Source organism: Adiantum capillus-veneris, chromosome 21, assembly GCF_014529385.1.
Source record: "Adiantum capillus-veneris isolate H3 chromosome 21, ASM1452938v2, whole genome shotgun sequence".
NCBI lineage: Eukaryota > Viridiplantae > Streptophyta > Polypodiopsida > Polypodiales > Pteridaceae > Adiantum > Adiantum capillus-veneris.
The window spans coordinates 70664927-70691048 of record NC_140951.1 but is presented as its reverse complement, the minus strand read 5'-3'; the positions used below and the strand labels follow the sequence as shown (position 1 = coordinate 70691048).

The 26122-nt window shown below is 45.1% G+C and overlaps 1 protein-coding gene across 2 annotated transcripts in view; it reads right to left on the bottom strand.

Annotated features, from left to right (window-relative positions):
• Positions 1–25343, bottom strand: part of LOC147431138 (pentatricopeptide repeat-containing protein At4g21300-like) — a 59252-nt gene extending 33909 nt beyond the window's left edge. For both annotated transcript variants that reach the window (XR_015185675.1, XM_086493781.1), the window contains exon 1: positions 24969–25343. The gene's annotated coding sequence lies outside the window, so the exon portion shown is untranslated. The remainder of the gene's footprint in view (positions 1–24968) is intronic.
• Between the last annotated feature and the right edge of the window lie 779 nt (positions 25344–26122).

Sequence of the window (26122 nt, the reverse complement as noted above, 5' to 3'; positions counted from 1 at the left end):
GAGTCAGCTGGCCTTTTCCTTTGTGGACAATTGATAGAAAAGTGACCAGGCTGCTCGCATATAAAGCATTTGTTCTCAGCCATTTGGACCTTCTTTTCCTCGAGCGACTTGCGCACAAAAGGCTTCCTTTTCTGTTTCTTTGCCTGCGCTCCAGAAGTCCCAGCTGAATCCTTGTCTTTGGTGGCCTGTTCACACCCCTGTGACGCATCAGGAGCCGTTTTCACAAAGGGCTTCTTCGCTGAATTTTTCTTCTGCTGCCCTCCTTTATCACTGCTCGGAAATCCACTGTCCTCTCCTTTCAACAGGGCAAGACCAGTGTTCGCAACTTCCATAAGCTGAGTAAGGGTAGCCACTCTGTTCTTTGTACAGTAATCACGAAGCCCTTTAGGCAGCCCACAACAATACTTCTCTATCTGCTTTGTCAGTGGCACAAATCTGTAGGAGGTCACTGAGAGTAACGCTTTACAAAACCTCCTATTGTACTCCAGCAAGCTCTTGCACGAAGCTGAAGTAAGCTGGTGCCAATCTGTCAGGACATCGGCTTCAAATTCATTTGATAGCCAAGCAGATGCAAACATTTGCTTGAAGTAAACCCAAGTGGCGGGTGCCTGTCCTTGCATTAACAATGTCGTCCACCATGTAAGCGCATTGTCCTTTAAGAAAGTGGTAGCTTTCCTAACCTTCGAGGCCTCTGTAAAATTCCCTCCCGCATAAGCTGTATCAAACTGCTGGAGGAAAGTGAGTGCCTTTGTCTTGTCCTCGAAACCACTGAAGGTACTGAACTTTACTGCTGCACCACCTTCTTTGTAAGCCTTCGGCTTCTCTAGTGCCCCCAAGTTGTCATACGGAATGGTCTGCAACATGGGCACTGTGCTAGACATGATCGGCACGTGTTGGCCATTCACATTTTGCGTCAGAGGTGCGATATCTGGCTGCTGTCCAGAAAAACCAGCCATGCCAAAATGACCCTGTGGCACCCCAAACTGGACCTGGTTGCCGTGGAAACCTTGCTGCATGCCGATAGTACCATACATGGGGTTTGGCATGATGCCTTGCATACCCCCGAACACTGTTCCTGGCATGTACGGCTGACTTCCAGACGCATAACCAGCCATACTTTGGAACACTGATCCACCCCCGAAATACCCAGGATGTACCGTGGGTGGTGGAAAAACTGAGTGCATAGCCTGGTATCCAGCTCCCTGCCCATTCAAGACAGCATGCTGGCTCTGAAAGGTGGCGGGCTGAACTGGCATAACCTGTGGAATAGGCGTTCTAGCCACCTGTTCAAGCACGGGAGGAACCTGCTTTGGAGCCCCCGACTCCGCAACATGCGAGTGTTCCCTTTCCTCCTGCGCCTCATGAAGTACCTGGGCTTGAGCTTCAACAAGCTCCGTACGCGGCGTAGGTTGCCTATTTTGCTGTTGCACTGGTGGCGCTTGCAAGAATTCCATAAACCTCGGATTCTGCACCAGCTGCGAAAAGACATTCACCGCGGCAACTAACTGAGTCTTAAACGCATCATCCTCAAGTTGCCCTGTCATAAAGCCCTGTACTACTGGAGGGACATTCACGTTGACAGTAGGTACAGACTGACGTGGCCGTGAGCTCTCGCCAATCTCAAAAACCATAGGAATCTCCTGCCTGTCCTTTGGAGAGGAACCCTCTTCCATAATTCCCTTCCCCTTGTCGGCCATAGTGTAATCCCCGTGTTCTTGCACTGTGTGTCTTTACCTTGAACAATCCAGGCTCACTCTTTGAGGAAAAAGTGATTGATGTCCCGACAACGGAACCATGAAACCGGCCCGTAGGGCGGTAGGCGTTCGCTTTCACCCGAAATTCTTTACTTAAACACACACACAGAGCACTTTGCAAAGGAGACCTGTAACGAGAATTAACACTTCATCACACACACGGCTCGGAAGCTAGAATGCTCCGAGCAGACGCCGACAACCTGTAGGCCCCAAAATTGGCGCCCCTTTCGGTATTTCTTTATTCTTTAGGAGGGTAAATTACAAGGTAAGGTCATGGGAATCCTTCACGTGTATCCCCCTAGATACCATTTGATTTGGCCAAATTTCGGCAACATAACAGCCCCAAAACTTGCGCGAAACCAATTCCCCTGCTGGAACTCGCTTGCACTGTCGTATACCCTCTGATTCCTGTCCAAAAACAGTAAATTCAGCACGCTGTATTTACTGGTTTTTGCCCTGTTTTCAGCCCCAAACAGTCCCCTAACTGTCCTTTGCCAGTGGGGCACGATTCCCAATGATCCTGGCGTCCGTACGGCTGAAAAACAGTGAATTTACAGCGCATACACAGCGCTGATTTTGCACCTGTACGGTGAGGTTATGACCCTCACCAGTGCCTGCTTTGGAGTAGCAGTTAGCTACCCCTGTTCCTGCTCAAGGAGGCTCTTGCCTCAGCACAAAAGCATGAACCCACACAACTGTACATCAGTCAAATGAGTAGCCCTCTTGTGGGGCATCACATAACTGCACGTAGGGGAGAGAGAGAGCAGTGTGTAGTGTGCAGGGCATCACTCCTAGCACCACACTGTACATGAGAGGGAAAGGAAGCACTCCATAGCTCTTAACCTGTGACAGGTTGCAAATGAGGCCTCTCCCAGCATAAAAATCAGCGCCCATTTTTCTGCAAGAGGAAAGTTCACCAAAATGTGACACTTGGCGCATTTTCAAGCATTTTCTCGTTTCGGGTTCGCCGCTTAAAAATATCCCAACCGACGCGTCGGTTGACTTCGCGGCAAAGTTATAAAGTGTTCCCCTAGTCATACCGGAGGTAACGACGTGAACACATTTCACGGCCCAAAATAGCAGTTCCCTAAATTTTAGGAGATGCTTCCGTTGGGCTCCCACTGGTCTTCTGACCATCTATCCTCATTGGGACCGCATCCAAAAGTGCAATGTGGCCCAACTGTCGGATACTTTTTGTTGGTAGTCCCACCTTGATTTTACGCCTTAATTGAGTTCACTTCCTAGTATCCACCAACTTGCTAAGTGCGACGGGGGGACCTATATGATCTTGCTCTGAGCCTAGACATCCTCTTACCATACGAATTTCAATGCCGACCACTTCCCGTCTGCGGGTGAATCTACCGTTCACATTGGCCATACAATGTCCGACCGTTTGCTACTTCAAAAAGAGGGTCTTAAACAAATAAAATAAACCCCATTGGAAAGAAACCAACAACCAAGGTTAGCAGTTGCCACATCTCTGTGACATGGTTAATAACTGCCACGTCCTCGTGACAGCACCCCCGAACACTGCTCCTGGCGTGTAAAACTTATTTCCAGGTGCATCGATACCACGATGTCTCAACCACTTTAACTGTAGCATCGATACCACGATGCCCTGCATACGGTGGGACATGACTCTCTTCCATAATGGCAAAGACTTTCAAGGCGCAATGGCTTTGTGACACACAATCTGCCATGCATCATCATGAACCCATCTTTGAGAAGATAGTGTCATGACGTTGTCCATCCATTAGGTGCTCGAAGACCCTTGCAAAATCTTCATCATTTGCATACTGTTCCCTCATATCATCAAGTTCATGATGATAAGGAATTGACACAGCTGAAATCTGTGGCTTCCTTGACAAGGCATCAGCAACAACGTTCTTCTTGCCTTTCACATGCACAATCTTAAAATGGAACATGGACAAGATATTTGTCCATCGCATATGCTTCTCAGATAACTTTGCCTGTGTCAAGAAGTATCGCAAGGTCTGACTATCCGTTTGGACAACGAAATCTGCATCTAGCAGGTAATGTTTTCAACTTAAGAGCGCATGAATAATGGCCTGCAGTTGTTCTTTTTCATAGACTTGCATAGTCTTTTCTGGCCCTTGCAATATTCTACTCTCATAGGCTACTACCCTGCCATCTTGCATTAGCACTGCACCAATGCTACTACCACAGGTGTCGCACTGGACCACAAATGACTTCCTAAGATCTGGCAACACAATGACTGGATCTGAAGTCATCGTTTCCTTTAAGAGATTAAAAGCTGAAATCTCTTTCTGTGTCCATCTAAAGGTGACTGCCTTCTTTTGAAGAGCATGTAAAGGTGAAGCAATCTGAACGAAATTTCGGATAAACCTTCTGTAATAGGAGCATAGTCCCAAGAAGCTTTGGACATCGTGCACCGTCTTCAAATCTGGCCATGACTCGATCGCTTGAACTTTTGCAGGATCCATTCTGACACCATCCTTTGAGACAATGTGTCCTAGAAAGTGAATCTCTTCCAGAAAAAATTCACTTTTCTTTGCATTGATGAGCAACCTATGGCTGCGTAGCTCTTTGAACACAATGGCCAAGTGATGCCTATGCTCCTCTTCATTCTTTGAGTAGACTATCATGTCATCAAAGAATGTACCAACAAACTACTGGTGTGGACGGAAAATTCTGTCCATCATCCTATTGAACGTAGCAGGAGCATTTGTGAGACCGAAGGGCATCACTAGAAATTCGTAAAGGCCAAACGTTGTTCTAAAAGCAGTCTTGTGCACATCCTCTGATCTAATGTGGATCTGATGGTACCCACTCTTTAGATCTATCCTGCTAGACATAGCTGCTCCTTCTAATTTGTCCAGAATATCATCAATTCTAGGTATAGGGAACCTATTCTTGATGGTATTCTTGTTCAGTGCACTGTAGTCGATGCACATACGCCATGAGCCATCCTTTTTCTGCACCAACAACACTAGAGAACAGAATGGAGATGAACTGGGCTGAATCAGTCCCCTTTTCTGTACATGACCCATTATCTCTTTCTGCTGCGCCGCACTAACCCTGTACGGAGGCTTATTTGGTGGGCTATTGCCTGGCACCAAATCTATCGCATGGTCCTCAGGTCTCTCTTGCGGTAATTGAGACGGTAATGAATCGGAAAACAGTCATTATACTGTTGTAAAAACATTGACCTTTCTTTATCTAACACAGATAAATTTGATTCATCACAATCTGACACTTCACGTGCAAAAACCAAGTACGCAGAAAGATGCTTTTTCATTATCAAAGTAATAGTAGAAGCTGACACAGTGGGAATAGATTCCCCTTTAAGCTTTACATCCAGAATGTGAGTCTTTCCCCTGCTCTGTACAGTGATCTTTTTGTTGTAGGCATCCATGATTCCCTGTACATGAAACAACCAAGGAATACCTAGCAACACATCACATCCGTCCAGTGGCATGATGTAAAATTTTTCAGCATCTACATAGGACTGGATATGTAGTCGCAACTTTCAGACGATAGGTGTCACAGCCTCTGTATGGCCAGGACATGCCAAACCTGCCTCTGCTGTATACCCATCTCTTCAGGTCTGATTCCCAACTTTGAAGCCAATTTTGGGGAAATGAAGTTGGCTTTGGCACCTGGATCAAAGAAGATAAGTGCTGTTTGATCCCTGACCTTTCCCCATGCTCTACAAAGCTCACTTGCATCTGAATTTCGCATGTCGCCCACCATATCTGGCACTAGACCAACCATGGGCCTCTTTCCCTTCCTGTCCTCCTTGTCTTCAGAATCAGCTGGCCTCTTCTTTTGAGGACAATTGTAAGCAATGTGACCAGGCTGCTCACAGATAAAGCATTTGTTCTCTGACCTTAGGAGCTTCTTTTCCTCTTCCGACTTGCAAGAAAAACGTCTTTTCCATTTCTTTGCTGGTCCCTTTTCTGATTCAGCCGTAGCTTTGCCTTTCCCTGCGTTGGCTGGCTCCTGAGTTCCTTTAGGAACCTCATTGGGAACGTACTACTTCGCTGAATTTTTCTTGGCTGATCCTTCCTTGACGCCAGTATTGAATTCACAATCTTCTCCCTTGAGCAAACCATTGCCAGTGTTTACTACCTCGATGAGCTGCGTCAAAATAGTGACTTTGGTCTTCGTGCAATACTTTCTCAATCCTTTGGGTAGGCCACAACAGTATTTTTCAATCTGTTCTGTCAATGGCACAAACCTATAGGAAGTTACTGCAAGTAGAGCTTTCCAAAACTTCCGATTGTAGTCATCCAGATTCTTGCAAGTGGCAGCATTAAGTTGGTGCCATTCTGTCATGACATCTGCTTCAAAGTCATCAGATAACCATGCTGCTGCAAAAATCTGCTTGAAGTAAATCCATGTGGACGGAGCTTGCCCTTGAAGCAATAAAGTTGTCCACCATTGTCCCGCATTCCCTGTCAAGAAAGTGGCTGCCTTGCGGATCTTTGAAGCCTCTGTAAAGTTTCCCCCTGCATAGGCCTTGTCAAACTGCTGGAGGAATGAGAGAGCCTTCTTCCTGTCATCAAACCCTGTAAAGGTCGTGAATGTCACACCTTTGCCACCTTCTTTGTACGGAGTTGGCCTCTCCAGCGGCGTTAAGTTGTCATATGGAAGTGACTGAAACATGGGAACACTGTTCGGGTTCATCTGTGTTCCTTGACCGCAATTAAGTTGACCTAGAAATGCCATATTTGGCTGCTGATTTGTAATTCCAGCCATACCAAAATTTGTCGGTGGCATCCCAAATTGGCCCTGAGTGCTTTGAAACCCTGGTAGCATGCCTGTGACACCATACATGGGGTTAGGCATCATCGTTTGAGCACCCCCGAACACTGCTCCTGGCGTGTAAAACCAATTTCCAGGTGCATGACCAGCCATGCTCTGGAATACCGATCCACCTCCAAAATAGCCAGGGTGTACTGAAGGTGGTGGGAAGACTTGTTGCATAGCCTGTAGGTTGCTTCCCTGCCCATTAAAACCAGCTATAGGCTGTTGAAAAGTGGCTGGCTGAACTGGTACAGCTTGAAAGACTGGCATCTCAGCCACCTGTTCTTGCACCTTAGGCACAGGTTGTGGAGACTGCATGTTCTCCGTCAAGTGTACAGGTGTTTCCATTGACTCTGCAGTATGAATCACCTGTGCTCGAGCCTTAACAGGCTTTTGAATATGATCCAGTGACCCAACTTGCTAAGACAGAAGAGGAGGTTGCAGAAAGACTAAAAACCTCGGATTTTGCATTACTTGTGTGAACATAGCCACAGCAGTAGCCAACTGGGTCCTGAATATATCATCATCCGTCTATGGCGGTCTTGAAGACTCACCCACTTCATGTGTCTGTTGACCCTGCGAAGAGGAAACCTCTTCAGTCACATCATCTGGTCTGTCAGCCATGATTGCAATTTCTGTGTTTGGTCTATGATCCCCTGTGTCTTCAAGCCCAAACTGACCAAGGCTCACTTCTATGGGAAAAAGTGATTTAATCCCGGCGATGGAACCATGAAACCGGCCTGTTCAATCGAAAAAGGGCGGTAGACTTTAGACTTAAACCTTTTCACCCATTTAATTTGTCGCCCACTTTACCTGTACTCTCAAGACACAACAAAGGGGAAAGGGATACAGGCTGCTAGAATGCACCTGTATGAGAAGACAGACACCAGATTGGCCCCTAACTTAGGCGCCCCTCTCGTATTTCTGTATTGTTTGTGGTTCCCTACAAGCTGCCCCGCACAAGCATGGCTGAATTTCAACTATTCCGGCCTGATTTCGGCAGCATAACTATACTAGAACACTTCACAGTCAGTATTCCCACGCATTGACTGACTTTCCCGACGCATACGGGCACTTTGCAAAACCTGGCGAGAATCTGCAGCACGCTGAATTCTCTGTTTTCAGCCCCGAAAATGCGCCAGATCACCTGTACAACGGTCCCCTCACATCCCTGAACCTCCTGGGGGTATTAGGGACCGTTTAGGGCCAAAACCCTAAACCTGCAAAAATACACAGCAGACTGTAATTTACTGTTTCGGGCTCCGTTTCGCATGCCGGTCGCATCCGTAGCAAGTCCTCGAGCTCCCGCACCTGTAGGGCTACTTGCCCTTTGAATCGGACGAGATTTCTAGCGTGAAACCTCTCCGAATTCACCTGTACCTGCGGGGGGATTAGCCGCTGGCTAATCCAGTACCTGTGCAAGAGGCTCTTGCCTCGGCAATCGCGCATGAACCCACACAACTGTACATCGGTCAATTGAAAAGCCCACTAGTGGGCCACTATAGGGGAGAGAGAGGGCAATGCATAGCGTGCAAGGCATCACTCCTGGCACCGCACTGTACATAGGAGGGAAAGGAAGCACTCCATAGCTCTTAACCTGTGACAAAATCTGCAAATGAGCCTCTTTCCCCTTCAAATTCAGCGCCACCTTCTCTTGCATGAGGAAAGTGCACAGAAATGTGCCACTTGGCACATTTACAAGTCATTTCCCGTTTCGGGGTTGCCGCCTAAAAATCTCCCAACAGGTTGCCCACTTGACTTCACGGCAGAGTAAGAAAATGTTCCTCTTGTCATTCCGGAGGTAATGACACAAACACATTTTCAGGTCCCAAAATAGCAGTTCCCTAAATTTTAGGAGATGCTGCCATTGTATCTTTCTAGGTCATCTGACCCCCTTTGTACACTGCAGCCACACCCAGAATTGAAATGTAGCCTTTGTAGCAAAGGATTCCACTTTGGCTAGTCAATGACCCCACTTTGGCTAACCATAGTCCTTGTCCAACCTTAGTGCTGTCTTGCCCTCAAGCCTGGACTCCCTCTGGACAGTTCCACACTAGCTATGCACTGCAGGACAGTTAGATTTCCCGAGGGGTGTTTCCAAAAATTGAAAGTAAATAAATAATAAGAAAGAAATCAACAAAAAGGATAGATGGTAGTCCAACGCTGGTGACATGCTGCCTTTTTTTGAGATTTCTGCAAAGCCTTCCGAACCAAGTCCAAGTCCTTTGTGAACTGGTCGGCTTCAAAGAAAAATCTTATCTTTCGTGCTAAGGAAGGGTGAAACCTTCGTAGCAAATTCAATAATCTCAAATGACACCTTCCCCATCAAAGAGTTAATCATGTTTCTGTAGGCTTATTCCACCAAAGGTAAAAACCCTTTTCCCATGAAGTCTTCAGATTCAAAGAAGAAGACTTCAACAAATCCAGTACCACTGAATTAGCAATCTCTAATTGCTCGTCAGCCTACGGGTGGAACGATGACGAGAACTGCAACCACGTGCCAATCTTCTCCCAAATAGCCTTCCAAAATAAACTCGTGAATCTGGGGTCTCTGTCGGAAACAATCATCTCAAGCATGCCACACTGTGTTTTCAGGAGATCAAAAATGAAATCATCTGGGCAATAAACAATCGTGCCCACGCTGTGTTTTCGGGAGATCAAAAATGAAATCCATTGCAATACTTTTCCAGGGGCAGGTGGGTATGGGTAAAGGCTGTAACAATCCCTATGCTTTATGCCTGTCAAAACTTGACCTTCTGGCATACCAAGCAACTGCGTACCAAAATCGTCCACGTCCTTGAGTCTCGGCCAAACAAAAGTATCTCTCCACACCTTTCAAGGTGGTAACAATGCCGCGGTGACCCGTAAAAGGTAGACACTGGCATTCGGTCATAACCTTTTCCCTCAACGGCTATGTAACGCAAAACATGGTTTTTTGCATCAAGTAGCCATCCCGAATGGAATATCCCGCTACTATCTCCCCATTCCGTATCCGAGTGAAATTATTTGCAAAATTTGTATATGTGGCATACTGATCGACCATATCCTCGAAGCTCCTATGATGTATTGCGGAAATAGCCAGAACCAAAGGCTTCCGAGACAAAGCATCTACCACCAAATTCTTTTGTCCCTGCACATGGACAATCTGGAAGTGAAACAGTGACAAGATGTTCGCCCACCGCATCTGCTTTTCCGATAGTTGCTTCTGTGACAAGAAGTAGCGTAAACTCTGATGGTCTGTGAAGATAGTAAAATCCGCTCCGAGTAGGTAATGTCGCCACTGAGTAAGAGCATAGATAACCGCCAAAAGCTCTTTCTCATAAAGCTGTGCTATCAATTCCAGCCTTGAAAACAATCAACTTTCGTAGGCAATGACATGGCCTTCTTGCATTGAGACCGCACCCAGACTACAACCACAAGCATCACAATATACTTCGAATGACTTCTGCAAATCCGACAAAGTCAAAACTGGTCCTATAGTCTATTTCTCTTTCAATGTCTCAAAGGCAGTCACCTCTGTGGGTCCCCACAAGAAAGGGACTCCTTTCTGTGTCAAGATATGCAAAGGGGAAACAACCTCTGCAAACTTTCTAATGAACCGCCTGTAGTACGAACACAAGCCGAAGAAGCTTCTAACTTCATGGATATTCTTCAAATCGGGCCAATCACGGATAGTCTCTATCTTGGCCGGGTCCATCTGCACTCTTGCTGTTGAGACAATGTGTCCCAAAAAGTGTATCTCGGGTAGAAAAATTCAATTTTCTTCGCATTAATCACCAACTTGTGATCTCGTAATGCCTGAAAGACCTGTAGCAGATGTTCTCTATGTCTTGCCTCATCCTTGGAGAAAACAATGATGTCGTCAAAGAAAGTGTCAACAAATAGTCTGTACTCTCGAAAAATCATGTCCATCATCCGGTTAAATGTCGCAGGAGCATTGGTTAGGCCAAAAGGCATCACCAAAAACTCAAATAACCCAAAAGTCATCTGAAAAGCTCTCTTGTAGACATCTCTCGGCGCGATTCGGATCTGATGATATCCGCTCTTCAAGTCGATCCTGCTAAAACACAACGATCCTTGTAGTCGGTCAAGAATATCATCGATCCTCGGAATCAGAAATCTGATCTTGATGGTAATTTTGTTGAGAGCTCTATAATCGATGCACATTCTCCAAGATCTGTCTTTCTTCAAAACCAACAACACTAGAGAGCAATACGGTGAAGTACTAGGCTGGACAAGACCCTTTTCCAAGAGGTCTTTCACTTGGTTCATAATCTCTTCATTCTGGGCTCGGCTCACTCGGTAAGGTGGCCGATTCGGTGGTGTGCTTCCAAGTATCAGATCAATGGTATGATCCTCAGGACGAGCTGGTGGCAACTCGCCTGGCAGGCCCTCTGAAAAGCAATCGGCATGAGTGTGGAGAAAATCCTGGCGTTCTTTATCAAGGTCAAAACATATTCGACCTGCAATCATCATTCAGTTCTCTCCAGAAAATCAAGGAAAGAAGCTGAATTTCATCAAATACAATCTTTGTGCCCTTCATTAGTCAACCACGGCATTGTTCTTTTGGTACCAAGGGATTTTGAGGAGGACGTCACAACCTCCCAAGGGCATTACCTAGAAGTCCTTGTGCCCTAAACACCCCTAACATTGCAAACCAAGTTTGCCAATGATCGGTGTAATGGCATCATCCCATCCGGGTGCCGCTAGAACTACCTCCGCTTGTGGCCTCAGCCTGTCGGGCGTAATCCCAAATCGAGCCGCCAATTCAAGTGAAAAGAAGTTGGCCTTGGCTCCTCCATCAAAGAAAAATAAGGGCTTCCTGTTCTTTCACTTTGCCCTAGGTGCGGCAAAGTTTGTACTTTCGTTCATCTGATTCAGTTTTGGCCCCACGCAATGTGGTACCAGTTTTGTTTTCATCTGCCTTTTCTGAAAGTTGGCTCTACTCTTTATTGACTTGACACGTCAGCAGTTTGTGACATCCCCCCTTCTTGAAAGAGAGTAATCATCCGTGATTACAGCATATCTGCAAAACAACTCAAGTTCGCTGTAAAAAAAAATTCTGAGGGACAATCAGTTTGCTATTTTTTTGTTAAGGAGTTGGCTTCTCCTTTCGGCTCTTTTAATCAAGGAGTTGGCTTCTCCTTTCATCCAAATCAGAACTCTTGATATACCGGCATAGGCAAATTAGCCATCACACTCAGACCGCATTGATCTTCCACAGTTGTCTTGATGCACTAAAATTACATACCCAAGCAATCTAATCCAATTAGGAACATTCAGCAAATGGCACACAATGCAACACAAATGCTAACATATGCATGTTACAAGACATAGAAACATAAAGTCGCCGATGAACACTCCCCCGGCAAATAACCATCCCGGTTCGGGCCATGAGCTGTTCAACGACTCCCTCATCACTCCTCCCGCAAATAACCTAAAAAGGTCCGGGCCATGAGATATAGAGGCCTTTTACAACCAAACGTCCCCCAGACGGAAGCCTGTGTCGTTTGGAGGTGCTAAGAGTAAGGACTCCTCAGACTTCTTAATACTCCTCCCGTAAATAACCATCCAGGTCCGGGTGATGAGTAAAAACAACACTTTTCAATCATTCAATACTCTCCTCGCAAATAACCACAAGGGTCCAGGCCATGAGTATGAACAAGCATTCTCAAACATTGTTTCTCACTACTCCAGTCGGGAGTAAAAATCACCAATCATTGAAACCAGTATCAAAACCAGAGTCAGACAATTCAAATGGGCACCAAGACAGGTTTAAAACAGGTACCATCCATTTCAGACAAATTTCAAACAAAGTTTCAAACAATCAAAGTTCAAAAGTATCTAACTATAAAAACAACTAGATAGTTCACTCAGGGTTTTATTCGGACAACCAAACTTTGAGGACGACTGGCTTGCCCTTCTGCATCACGGTGATGGTTCACTTCCGAACCTGGAGAGTCGCATCATTCTTGTCATGCCAAGGCATGCCCAAAGAACGTCACAGTTGCCCAACTTCATAATGTGGAAATCGGCTTTTCCATGATAATCTTGGATAGTCACTGGAAGAGCACCAATGAGCGGTACCACTTTCTGAGTTTGCCCTGTGGCTAGCTCAGCTTCAATTTCTCCACCCTCTGCATCATAATCAAAGTGCATCTGCTTCAAGAATTCGGGTGAATGAAGTTCTCTGTAGCTCCTGGGTCAAAGAAAATTAGGGCTTTCAAACCATTGACTTTGCCATATGCTCAACACAATTCATTTGTACTTTCAAGGCATATGCCATGTATGTCAGGTACTAATCCAATGGCCGGTTTAGCTCGTTTGGCTGGACATGGTCCTCGGTTTCTGTCGATTGTCGGCGCGGGCATCGGCTCCGCTGGTCTGTCAGTGCGTTGGGGACAAGCAAAATAGTTATGTCCTATTTGAAAGCATCCAAAACATCGGCCTTCTTGTAGTAAGGTATCTCGTTGTTGAGGTGTCAAACGAGGCCTTTGCGGTTGGCTTTCACGAGACTTTCGAGAATTTGTTCTTTGTTGGCGAGAGTTGTGGTTAGTGGTCGGAGGTTCTTCTGTGGTAACTCTAGCTTTCCCTTCATCAGTTTGTAGCCGACCGCAGCATGGTCCATAAGCTCTTGCATTAGAAAGACAATATACCTGCAATGGTGATGGTAGTCCAATGGTGTAGCGCTCGCACTGGTCCTCCAAGGAAATGAACTTGAAGGACACCGGAAGGTACACGTCGAGAAACCTTTGGTTATAGTCGTCCATGGTTTCGGTGGCAAGCATTTTCAAGTTGCCCCACTCTGCCAAAATCCGGACTTCAAACATGGAAGTCATGTAACTGCGTGCAAAAACTGTCTTGAAAGCTTGCCAAGTCCTTGGAGCATACGGTTGTGTCGCAATTGAACTCCACCATTGCATAGCATTATCTTTAAGAAATCTTGCTGCTCGAGAAATCTTGGATTCTTTTCCATAGTTCCCCAAAGCATAGATGTAGTCGAATTGCTGTAGGAACTGCAATGCTTTCTTCCGATCTTTCACCTCGGAAAAAGTGAAAAATTTGATTGTCGTGCGGCCATCCTTGAAATCTTTGGATTGGTTAGGTGCATATCCCGGGTATAGATAATAAGGGTATCCATATGGGCTCCAACCGTTGTAGCCTGGTGGCGGTGGTGGTAGTGAAGGTGGGGGCAATGGCGGTGGCAAAGGCGGTTGCACTGGATCAAGGACAGATGGTTGCACCATATTCCTAAAGACTCCCCCGATCGGAATAAACGGCAGAGAAGGTTGCCGGTTGGAAGCTCTCGTACTTTCTGGTGCCGGAGGAGAAGGTACCACTTGTGGCATCAGAGGGGGTAACATGTAATTCAAAAATTGTTGAAAACTTTGCAGCATCGGAAGATTCTACTCAGGATGCCACGAAAGAATATAGTGAAGCTCGTTGATCTGTTGAATCCATGAACGCTATGTCTTGGGTTCTTTATGGCTTATGCCATGTAAGACATAAGCGAGGAAGACGGGAGCGCGCCCGATGCGCGATGAAGTAAGGGTGGGAGTGGCTAATAAGTCCGGGGTCGGGACCCGAAGATACTTCAAATAACAATTTCCACTAGTCTCTGGTGTGCTTTGTCTGCTCTTTTGTAGGACCAGTATGCACACGCCTGATGCTCTGATACCATTGTCACAAGACGGGCACCACGTGCCAATAGAAAAGAACAGACTGAACAGACTTTTAGCACTTCAATAACAATTGAACTGAGAGAGAGAGACAGATAGACGACACGACACGGAATGGCGGAATTCCACCCCAAAGAGTAGTGGCCCTAAACCTTGGCGTCCCTTTCAGTACTTCTTTATATTTGCATCAACACAGTACAAGCCGGTACTCCAGACTCTGCACCTTCGCCAGGAAGCATGCCAAAGAATGAGCCCTTTGCACATATTTAAAGGCCCTTGGCCTATGAAAAGCAGTTTACATGAAAAGCCTTCAAACTTAAAAGCTTCTAGTCCAAAAGCAGTGTCCAAAAGCTGCCAGCGTAAATCACGGAATTCCGTACAACTACCACGTCAACAGTTAGCGCAAAACACGGAAATCCGTACAATCTGCCACGTCATCAACCAACGAAAAATCCGGAGCGTCCATACAACTGCCACGTTATCAATTTTTATGCAAGTCTTAGTGTGTGTGTGGAAATCCTCCTTTATTTTAATTCCTTTTATGTCACTGGGGCCCAAGTTGGTAGAACTTCTTCTTTTGTTACTTGTTCTTCTTAGGGTTTAGGCCCCTCGGCCGTGATTTGAAAGTTGGCTCTGCTCTTCACTAACTTGACACGTCAGCAGTTTGTGACAATGTCCGTTCCGGATGGTCGAATACTTTTTCCCGATGCTTCTTGTCATTCATCTGATGTGACGCATCAAAAGTACCCATTCTTGATGGCCTTATAGATATTCCCATTCACAGTGCTCCCGTCATTACTCTGAATGACGCACTAGAAATATCTGTACTCAAATGTCTCCAGTGAGAAAAACCCTCTCACTTAAAATTCCAATAATTCATTTAATATTATTTTTCTGTCAGATAAAGCCAATTTAGCAGGTGTCCCTAGATGCAGTTCTCATGCACAGATGCAATGCAAACACAGATTCCTCACGAGAAAGCATATACTCTTCCTGGAAAACACTTAAAAATATTCTGCATTTTAGAAAAAGCATCTCAAAACATATCTTTATTCTTGTGCTTGCATTGTTACGCATATTCCTTTTTTCCAGTTCAGTTTTCTTGCTAGACCAATGAAATATTCCCGTGTCGATGCTCCCGTCACCCATCATGTGACGCATCAGGAATATTTGTTTCTTGGTCTCTCCTACCGAACTAACAGTTTAACCCTTCCCGATGCTTAATGTCACCCATCACATGGCACCTCGGAGTTGTTCGTTCTTGATGGCTTTTAATAATTCCAATAGATCTACAATTCCTAACCATTATGTGAAAAAGACACTTGCTTTTGAGCATGAGGGCAAGAACATTAAAATTTTTGTTGATGCAGGGGATTGGCTATCCCCTATTGTAAGCCATATCTCCATTAAAAAGGAAATAAACAAAGGGCATCACCAAATACTCATACAAACCAAAAGTCGTCCTGAAAGCTGTCTTGTAGACATCCCCAAGAGCAATACGGATATGATGATAACCACTCTTTACATCAATTTTGCTAAAGTGAGTAGAATCCTGAAGTCTGTGTAGTATATCATGGATCCTCGAGATAAGGAATTTGTTCTTGATTGTGATTTTATTGAGAGCTCTATATTCGATGCACATTCGCCAAGATCCATCTTTCTTTAAAACCAATAACACAGGTGAACAGAATGGTGAAGTACTAGGCTGGATGAGACCCTTCTCAAGAAGTTCTTTTACCTGGTTCATTATTTCTTCATTTTGGGCTCAACTAACTCGATAAGGTGGCCGATTCGGTGGTGTACTATCGGGAATCAAGTCAATCGTGTGATCTTCAGAACGTGAAGGAGGTAACTCACCTGGTAAGCCTTCAGAGAAACAGTCGGTCTGGGCTTGCAAAAAAACGTGTTGTTTCTTTTCCAGGTCTGACATATTTGACCTTTAATTATCATTCAATTCTTTCAAGAAGATCGAGTAAACAGAAAGATTGGATTTCATTAATTTGGAAACGATTGAAGCCGAGACGGACTTGCCCTTGAGTTTTACATCAAGTACAATCTCTTCGCCCTTCTCATTCTTCAAGATGGCTATCCTTGCCCTATAATCGACCACAGTGCTGTTCTTGTGGAACCAATGGATTTCTAAGAGGACGTCACACCCTTCCAAAGGCATGATGTAAAAGTCCTTGTGCTCTAAATATCCCTGACAATGCAACCGTAGTTTGCCAATGATAGGTGTAATGGAAACATCCCCTGTGGGTGCCGCTAGAACTGCCTCGGCCGGTGGCCCCATTTCCTCGGGAGTAGTTCCAAGTCGAGCCGCCAGTTTGGTTGAAATGAAGTTAGCCTTGGCTCCTCCATCAAATAAAATAAGGGCTTCGTGGTCATGCACTTTGCCAGATGCTGTCAGGCGCAACGGAAGTGTTTAAGGGTTTAGCTCAGATCTCTGATCTAGTACTCCGCACAAACACAAGGGACACTTTACTTCAGTTAAGAAAACTGAACTGAATGGAATGAAAGAGAGAGACACAAGATAGAGAGAAAAGAGACGACACCGAATGTCGAGTCCCAAACCCTCAAGGGCCCCCTTGCTCTGTTGCCAGAGCAAGTACTTGCTTTATTTCTTGCACAAATGCTGATACTATGATGTTAAAATTTAAATGCTGATGATGTTGAGATGCTAATGGGTTCTCAATGCTACTGATGTTAGGTACTGCTGATACTGGGATACAGGGGTATTGCGGGTGCTGATGGGTATTGAGGGGTATTGCGCGTGCTGATGGGTATTGAGGGATAGTACGGTACTATGGGTACTGCAAGTATTGAGGAGTATTGCGGGGTACTGCGGGTATTGAGGGGTACTACGGGTATTGTGGGTATTGAGAGGTACTGAGGATCCCTATGCTTAGCTAGGCAGGAGCCAAGCCAGAACACAAGGGGTGCTAGATGCTAGGGTACTGTGTTGATGATGACGACGACGACGACGACAATGAGGCTATGGCTGAATCCTGAAAATGCTAGCGATGTCGATGGCTAGAATCTGCAACCATGACGAGGCTAGGAGCTGAATGTTGATGGCGATCATAGGCTGAAATCGCTGACTGTTCTTGGCTGAAAACGCTGATGCTGAAGCATGCTAGGTTCTGCTGAGGAAGGAGGCTTGGTACTGCAGGTGCTGCTCCCCCTTGGTGCTTGTGCCCCTTCCTAATTCTCTAGCGCTACATACGGCTGCTTATAAAGGAATCTTATATTGGTCGAGCAGGCACAAAAACAGCCCACAATCTCTTTTAAAATCCCCTTAAAGTCACTTATTAATTAAGTGCACGTTTATGAGGTGGTTCACACGTGGCTAAGTGCACATGCTAAAATGCGGTACTGTGCAAGAGAGGGTATGCAACTATGACTTGCCTGGACATGCACGTCCTACTAGAGGTTCACAAAGTGTCAGGCTAGGTCCTAAGCTAACTATGACTGATGGTAGACTGTAGCAAAAGTTCGTCCATGTAGAGCAAGTGAAGTGCGCCGTGACACATGCTCTACAAAGTTCGGTACTTTTGTCCATCGGATCAGGGTCGGTCCCCACACAGTCTGATACTAGTCCTGCTTTCGTCTTTCCTTTTCTTCTGAGCTCTTCGGCTGCTCTGGAACTCTCTCGCTTGTCTTCTGGTTGTCCTTTGGGTGCCTTTGTGTGGGCACCGAGCCGACACGTGCCCGCGTTCTCCACATCCGAAACACTTCCCCTCTTTGAGATACTCAACTCGCTCTTCTGTTATCAACCGAGGGCATGGGTCTTTCTTTTTTTGAAGCTTTCCTCTCCTTCGGCTACCGTTGTTCGAATTTTGTCCGGTCCTTGCTTTTAGGAGTTGATCAATGGGGTACGTAAGAGTACCCGCATGCATTGCAAACCCTTGCTTGGCATGTCCCATTAGTTGTTGTATGGACTCGGACTTCTGCAAACAAACAATAATCCCATATCTCTTTAGGTAGGTCACAACAAAATCAATCGATTTGTTGCTTAAAGGTGATCTTTTTTGAAAGAAGAGGCCGGCAAAAAAGTATCCCAAAATCTCTGGCAGTAAATGTCCAAAGTATCTTCCTCGGTGATCCGAAGATGATTCCAAGCGGTGATCACGTACGTTCGTACTCTTGAATGAGCCAACAAGAGGTAAAAAGTCGCTTGAATTGTAGCCACTTCGTTGGTGCTTCCTTTCATAACAGTATGGTAGACCATGTTTGCGCGTTTCCCTTCAGATAAGATGATTCCCTCTTGACCTTGGAGTGCTCTAAATAGTGTCCAAACAAACAGTTTTGCCAAATGATCGAGCTTAACTATCTTCTTTACCGGAATGAAGTGAGCCTGCTTGTTGAATCTGTCGATGACTGTCCAAATGCCATCGTGCCCACTTTGAGTCTTGGGAAGATTAAACGGAAAAAAAAAAAATCCATGGCAATGCTTTCCCAGGGACGGGAGGGTTGGGTAAAGGCTGTAGAAATCCTGGTGCCTTATGCCTATCAAACTTGACCTTTTGGCATACTAAGCAACTGCAAACAAACTCGTCCACATTCTTTTTGAGCCTCGGCTAGTAGAAGTAACACTCAACACCCTTAGAGGTGGTATCGATGCCGCGGTGGCCCGAAAAAGGTGGACAATGGCACTCTGTCAGAACCTTTTCCCTCAAAGGCTATGTGATACACAGCATCGTTTTCCACATCAAATAGCCGTCCCGTATGGAATAGCCCGCAACTGTGTCCCCACTCTACAACCGGTGAAAGATGTGTCCAAAATCAAGATACGTGGCGTACTCAATTCGGTTGAGATAAAGTTGGCCTTGGCTCCTCCATCAAAGAAAATAAGGGCTTCTTTGTCTCGCACTTTGCCCCACGCTCTACAAAGTTCAGTACTTTCATCCATCTGATCAGGGTGGGTCTCCTTTCCTTTTCTTTCACGCTCTTCAACTGCACTGGAACACTCTGGCTTGTCCTCTGGTCAAGAGCTCTATCTAGCTCTTTCTGCGAGTGTAGCTTCCGCTTTTCTGCACTCGTCTATCCTTTCAGCTTTCCTCTTGACCTAAGAGGAGAATCAATGGCCTCACGCTTGTCAGGTGCAGTGGAAGTGTTTAAGGATTTAGCTCGAATCTAGTACTCCGCACAAACACAAGGTTGCTTTACTTCACTTGAAAAGAGAAACTGAACCGAAGACAATGAAAGAGAGAGACGCGGAGAGAGAGAGAGAGAGAGAGAGAGAGAGAGAGAGAGAGAGAGAGAGAGAGAGAGAGAGAGAGAGAGAGAAAAGAGAGACGACACGGCATGTTTGATCCCAACCACCCTCAAGGGCTCCCTTACTCTATTGCCAAAGCAAGTACTTGCTTTATTACTTGAACAAAATGCTGATACAATGATGCTAAATGCTGAGATGCTAAGATGCTAATGGGTACTTGATGCAGATGCTTGGGACTACTAGGATGCTAAGGGGTATTGCGGTAGATGTTGGGTACTAGAGAGGCTAAGTTCTAGGTATTGCAGGTACTTGGTGCTTGGTATTGCGGGTGCTTGGTACTGGGTACTGCAAGTACTTTGGGTATTGAAGGTACTTGGGTGCTAAGAACACGGAGGTCCTGAAGATCCCTACACTGAGTTAGGAGGCGCCAAGCCAAAACGCAAGGGGTGCTTCATATTGGGAGACTGCATCGACAACGACGATGAGGGGTACTTGTGTTGTGGTGTTGCTGAGGTTCTAATGGGTACTCTGGACATGCTTGCTACTATGGCGACGATGACAATGATGACGGGTTAATCTGCTATCGTCAAGGACGGTGATGGGCTAAAAAACTGAAACGCTAGTCCTGCTAGATGGTCTGAAAACGTTGTTGATCTGTAAGGCTGATCGCTGAATTCAAGGTGCTTAGGGCTGAGAAGTGTTGGTGGGAGAGGCTGAGGGAAACACAAGGATGGCTGAAAACACTGACGACTTTTGGATACTGGATGGTCTGAAAACGTTGTTGATCTGTAAGGCTGATCGCTGAATTCAAGGTGCTTAGGGCTGAGAAGTGTTGGTGGGAGAGGCTGAGGGAAACACAAGGATGGCTGAAAACATTGACGACTGTTGGATACTGCTGAGAAGAGGTGTTGCGGATACTACTTCTTCTTCTATCTCTTCTGCCTTATTTGGCACCCAAAGGGCTTCATTTATAGGTCTTTTAGCCATTTGTCCTACCTACTTTTAATTAGTGTCATGTCAAAGCCACTTTATTAATAAATGACTTAAGCGACTCTTCATATGCCTATATGCTTAAGTGACTTAACTGTGCAAGTGAGGATATGCAACTATGACCGGCCTGGACATACGTCCTGCTAGAGGCTCATAAGGCTGCTACGGTAGGTCCTAGGCTAAGACTGACGCTAGACTATAGCAGAAGCATGTCCACGTGGCGCAAGCGTAGTGCGCACGTGACATCCCCCTGTTAAAGGTGAGACACAACTGCCGAACTTCTACCTATGGATACTTTCTGTACTTTTGACGTTGAATGCTTCTGATGTTGAATGCTTCTAATGTCTGTGGATGCATAAGCCGATGAAAACTTCTCCAAACTTGTGGATATTACGTATGTAGGTATTGTTGCAATGTAAACACCGGCCAACCGAGTTACTAGTAGCCTTACTACTGTCGCAGAATACCAGCCTTGGTGCTAACTCTGCCTTGCGAGCAAGTACTAACCACTCGAATAGTCATGTCGTGAAAACATTGCGGGTGAAGATGAAAGGTAAGGGTGCTCGAAGGTATTTCCAAGGGGTGCTTGTCGACGGAAGTGGATGCACGCTACATGCGAATGCGAATGCAGAAGAGGGTTAGGGCTCCTTTCTTCAACTCCTTCCATATCCGCATAGGAGGCAAGTAGATCTTGGTACTCAAGATCTGGATTTTCATGTGTCCAATGTCGATCTTCATTCAAAGACATAGCAATGAAGACGGGAGCACGCCTGATGTGCGATGGACTAAGCGTGGGAGTGGCTAATAAGTTCGGGATCAAAGCACGAGGGATTTTTCAGGAAAAAAAACTGGGAGAGGTTCTTTGGGTTCTTGGTTCAGCTTGGGTTCTTTAGGTTCTTGGTGTCCTTCGGATACTTGGGTACTTGGGGTTCTTCCCTTGAGTTTGCGAAGCCAAAGCACGCACAGAGCTCTGATACCAATGTCAGGTGCATCTGAAGTGTTTAAGGATTTAGCTCGAATCTAGTACTTCGCACAAACACAAGGTTGCTTTACTTCACTTGAAAAGAGAAACTGAACTGAAGACAATGAAAGAGAGAGACGCACACAGAGAGAGAGAGAGAGAGAGAGAGAGAGAGAGAGAGAGAGAGAGAAAAGAGAGACAACACGGCATGTCAGGTCCCAACCACCCTCAAGGGCCCCCTTGCTCTATTGCTAGAGCAAGTACTTGCTTTATTACTTGAACAAAATGCTTATACAATGATGCTAAATACTGAGATGTTGAGATGCTAATGAGAACTTGATGCAGATGCTTGGTACTACTAGGATGCTAAGGGGTACTGCGGTAGATGTTGGGTATTTGAGAGGCTAAGTTCTAGGTACTGCGGGTACTTGGTACTTGGTATTGGGTACTGCAGGGTACTTTGGGTATTGGAGGTACCTAGGTGCTAAGGAAACGAAGGTCCTGATGATCCCTACATTGAGCTAGGCAGGCGCCAAGCCAAAACGCAAGGGGTGCTAGATGTTGGGATACTGCATCGACGACGATGACGAAGACGATGAGGGGTAACGTGGAGGTGGATGAGTCTAAGCCAACATTTGAGCATTTAAGTGCTTTAACAGGGATTTTGAGTCAGTTGCAGGATTGCCACACTTCAATGATAAATTGAAGGCTATTTTCTTGTTGATGACTTTGCCTGATAGGTGGGAATCTTTGGTTGTTTCACTTAGCAACAACCCTGCTTTAACCTTTGATGGTGTTCGAGGCTCTATCTTGAATGAAGAAACGAGGAGGAAGTCTAGTGGTGAAAGCAGTTTGAGGCAGATCTGAAAAGAGGGGAAATGCAACCAATAAAGGCAAAAGCAGGAGTAAAAGCAAGGGAAAACAATAGGATGTGACTTGCTATCAATGTGGGCACAGAGGCCACAAAAAGCCCGATGTCGATACTCCAAGAAAGAGCAAGAAAGAAAGAAACAACAGGAAAAAAACGAAGGATGACAAGAAAGATGATGACAGCTCTTCCTCAAAAGAAGTTGCTAAAGCAAATGTAGCATCTACAGTGTTCATTGAAGAGCTTCCTGACACTGAAGAAGTGCTTGTTGCAGCCTCATGCATTAATGTAGATGTCATGGCAACAGCAAGTGATATGCACATCACCAAAAGGGAAGTGATTGATGCTTCACTTTCAGCTCGTGATGGGCTATCCCAATCTTGGATAGTGGACAGCAGTGCATCTTTTCACGTTACTCCCTCTTTGGAGTCGTTTTCTTCATTAAATGTAGGTTGCCTAGGCAAGGTCTACTTGGGCAACAACTTTGCATGTGAGATAGAGAGTGTTGGCACCATTAATTTGGCTCTTGAAAATGGCCAAGAGTTGATTTTGCAGGATGTATGATATGTCCCTGGCATTAAGAAAAGTTTGCTATCTGTGGGGCAAATGGATGCAAAAGGTTATTTCACTACTTTTAGTGGTGGGTCTTGGAAAGTACACAAAAGTTCTATGCTCATTGTTAAAGGCAGCAAGAAGGGGACTTTATATTACTTATATTGCAAAGCATTACCTGGCAAGTTTTTGGCTATAGCGGAAGTCCATTCTCAAATGGAACTTTGGTACAAAAGACTTGCTCATATGAGCCAAAAAGGCCTTCAGGTTCTCTCCTCTTTAGAGAGATTTGATGTAAAAGGCCATGGTCTCGACTTTTGTAATGATTGCGTACATGCAAAACATGTGAAGTCTCCTTATTACTCTGGTGTCGCTAAGAAGTCTAATGCTCTTGATTTAGTACACTTTGATGTATGCACTATGCCTGTCAATTCATATGAGGGTGCACAATATTTGTTACTTTCATTGATGATTTCAGTAGAAAATCATAGGTGCATGTGTTAAAGAGCAAAAATGAAGTGTTGAATGCTTTCACACGATTTCATGCTTTTGTTATAGCACACAATGGGCTTAAATTGAAAGCAATTAGAACGGATAATGGGGGAGAGTATGTCTCTAATGAGTTCAACAAGTTTTGTAAGATGCATGGCATTAAGCGGGAGTTGACGGCTCGTTATAACCCTGCATCAAATGGTGTGGCTGAACAATATAATCGCCCACTTTGTGAGAGAGTCAGATGCATATTTTCCACGGCTGATCGCCCATAAGAGTTTTGGGGCGAGGCTCTTAAAACTGCAGTTCATGTATGCAATCGCTCTCCGAATCGTGCTTTGAAGGATGGCATTTCTGAAGAAGTTTGGTCTGGCAAACCTACTTCATATGACCATTTGCATGTCTTTGGTTGTGAGGCCTTTGTGCATGTACCCGTAGAACTGCGGACCAAACTTCACATAAAATCCATCAAGGGCATCTCCACGGGATATGGAGATGAGGGGGAGATGAGTTACAAAGTTTGGTTATCTCAGAACGAGAAGATTGTACGCAGCTGAGATGTAGTGTTTAATGAGGCAAAGTTGATGAACAATGCTACACAATGTGATCTTGACAAGAAGAAGGTCAAATTTCAACATGAACAGCTAGTCATAAATCAGCCATAAGCTGGAGATTTTGTTCCTATTGGTGCTGAAAATGAGTAGCAACTCGTCGTGCTACTGCTAGAAGATCATGGACAGCCAATGGATGCACAAGATGGGATAGAACATGATGAAAATAGATTACACCAGCAAGGAAATGCTGAAAATCAACCACCTAATTGTAGTGTGCACATTCCTTAGGATGTAGACCCATTGCCACAAAACATGACCATTAAGTAATAAGGTCTACACGTGTCAAAAGGCAGCCATAGAGGTTTCAACCAATCATTTGCATACAGAGAATTCATCTCATTTTGTGTAGCAAGCTCTCACTTACTCTTGTCCTCACATGATTGTGCCTCTTTATATGTTAAGAGGCTCATTTTCATCTGTAAACAAAATGCAATCCAAAGAACATGGGAGCTTGTACCTTTGCCTAAGGGAGCTTGTACCTTTGCCTAAGGGTAGAAAAGCTATCCGTAACAAATGGGTTTACAAAGTGAAATGTATTAACGAGAAGTGTCACAAAGTGATGACGTGGCATCCCAACTTATGGGGTCCCGTCTGATGGGGCCCAGGAGACACTAAAGTAATAAAATAAAGCAAGGACCAAAAATTGTGTGGGCTACCGACGTGGCACATCATTCGGATTTCCATAGATCCACGCTAGCTTGCTTATAGAACATGAAGCTTTTCATGTAACTGCTTTTAAAAGGCCAAGCCTTTATAAGAATTGCTAGGGCCTCATTCTCCCTCAAATTGGCTTGGGAGCAGAGAGAGGACCCTCGAACACTATACTTTGCCAAGCGTTATTTACCGAAAGCATAAACCCCTCCTCTGCACTAAGGATATGGCACAAAGATTCCAAAGAATCTCCTAGTTAATGAAGCCAGTAGGTAGCCACGAATCCTGACAAAGTACTATTTTTGCTGAAACACATTAAACCTGACAAACAGAAGAGACACCACCCACCCAAGGTGACTACGCAGGCGGCAATTCACAGGAAACAAAACTCAGGTACTGACCTCTGCGGCTTGTTTAAGGCATAGCAGCACATTTTGTTGTTCTGTCCCCAAACAATAGGAGCCCACGTTCTTGAAACAAGGTTCCATTGTAGCGCATGAGTAGCCATATCAAATCCAGCACCAAAAAACCCAAGGTTCAGCTTCTCGTGCATGCTCTTCTGGATTCTGAAAGGTTCCTTTGTAGGAAGGGTGGTCTCTAAGGAGAATGCTCAGTTGCGCAGGGGTGTGCTGTGGTGTTGACATGAAGTACCCACCAGACTGATGGGCGCCCTCCCCCCAGGGCCCGCGCATGCTGTTGATTGCAAGATTCTGGAAAGATCATTGAATCTAGGCATTAGGTATTCTCAATCTCTGGGAAAAATAAAAATTCTTTCAAAACATATTAAGTGCGGAAGTGGAGGGTGAGTTTAGGAAATGAAAAGGCGAATGGAATTGGAAAGTCAAAAGACATATGAAGGTCAAAGGTCAAAAGATGTAGGAAAGTGAAAAGTCAAAAGATTATTTGTGTCCATATAAAGAGGTGTTCAACTTCACATTGTATATTTGTGTTTTTTTTTTCTTTTATTTTTTTTTTACATTTTTTTCTCTTTAAAGTTTCTCTCTCTCTCTCTCTCTCTCTCTCTCTCTCTCTCTCAAAGTTGTATTCGTTTTTCTCACGTCCAGTTGATATTGTTCCAAATGTATGTGCTTCGTCATTGTCCGGTGTTGCGTACTATAGACTAGTGCATCGATTTTGTTGTTGTCGAGGAAATCTTTGAATTATGAATATCTTTTAATTTTTATTTTTGAGCATCTAGAGAAATTCTTTCGTGATAGGCCCAAGAAATTTTAGGGCATCTATTTTTCTTTTGTGATAGATGTCATTATTTAAAAGCATTTAGAGAAATTCTTTCATGATAGGCCCAAGAAATTTGCAAGTGGTGGACGATGAGGCAAGGAGCACGGAGAGGGGCAGGCAGTTAGCCAAGGAGAAACACGATGCACAGGAGCTAGTGACGCTAGGGAGGAAGCGGTGAAACCCGTGGAAAATATAATGTTTTTTAAAAGTTAAAGAACACCTTGCAATCACAAATTGCTCTTGGCATGCTGATTAGGGGGTTGGATTTAAAGCGTTTGTGTCAGTTGCGAAAGTTTTAAATCTGCAGGATCTTAGA